This window comes from Akebia trifoliata, chromosome 8, assembly GCF_017979445.1.
Source record: "Akebia trifoliata isolate Shusen 1 chromosome 8, ASM1797944v1, whole genome shotgun sequence".
Taxonomy (NCBI): domain Eukaryota; kingdom Viridiplantae; phylum Streptophyta; class Magnoliopsida; order Ranunculales; family Lardizabalaceae; genus Akebia; species Akebia trifoliata.
In genome coordinates, this window is record NC_141382.1 from 36797464 (window position 1) to 36798393 (window position 930).

At 29.2% G+C, this 930-nt stretch overlaps 1 non-coding gene across 1 annotated transcript; it reads left to right on the plus strand.

The window, feature by feature from the left end:
- The first annotated feature begins 345 nt into the window (after positions 1-345).
- Positions 346-418, plus strand: TRNAK-UUU (transfer RNA lysine (anticodon UUU)). Its single transcript has one exon. It is a non-coding gene; the product is annotated as a tRNA-Lys (tRNA).
- Positions 419-930: the final 512 nt, after the last annotated feature.

The following is a 930-nucleotide window of genomic DNA, read 5'->3' on the forward strand; positions in this document are numbered from 1 at the left end:
GTGATATATTAAAAATATTGACCGGGTCAACTGGATTCTGCTTGGATATGAATAATTATGTTTTGAATTTAAACATTAGTTATATATAAAAATTTGATTTGTTACTGAGAATCGATTAATCCACCTTATAAGAAAATTTATAAAAGTATTTAAATATAAATATATATTAGTACATTATTTTTAAATAATTTGACTTGTCTAAAACAAGATAACACGCACGAGTCAACTTGATAACCAGGTATCTTGTTGATATTGAAACTTGCCCTTTGGATACGGCTTCAAAAAGACGTGGTCTTTTTGGGCCCACTAAAATCTATCAAAACTTTGCAACAAAACCTTCAACAAGCCGTCTTAGCTCAGCTGGTAGAGCGCATGGCTTTTAACCATGTGGTCGTGGGTTCGATTCCCACAGACGGCGTCTGTTTTAACTAATATTATTATTATATAACGAGAGAAGTTGGAGTAGAGGACTTTTGGTATAGAGACTTTTTAAAGAATTGAGATTTTCGTAAAAAAACTTCTCTTATTATTATTTATTCCTAGTAGATGTGAAAATAATTTTAGGTACATTAGAATAGTAGCGCCTGCAACCCTTTAGATTTAAATTGGGAATTTTTGGGTAATCCTAAGACCTGAAGGTAATTTTTCATGAGAAAATAATTATTTCTAATCATTATTTATTAATTTGTAATTATTTTCTAGTAAATAGTAAATTATTAAGAATATTATTTATAAGATTTTTTATATAATTTTATTGAGCAATTTATTCTGTATTAATAATTTATAACTAGCAATGTACAATATTACCCAGGTTCATACATTAGCATTATTTTTAGGGAAACTCTCATGGTAAGATTTTAAGCCTTATTAGGTGTCGTTTTGCACAAATGGATAACCACATCAGCAGTCCAACACCACAGCCCTCTAAAT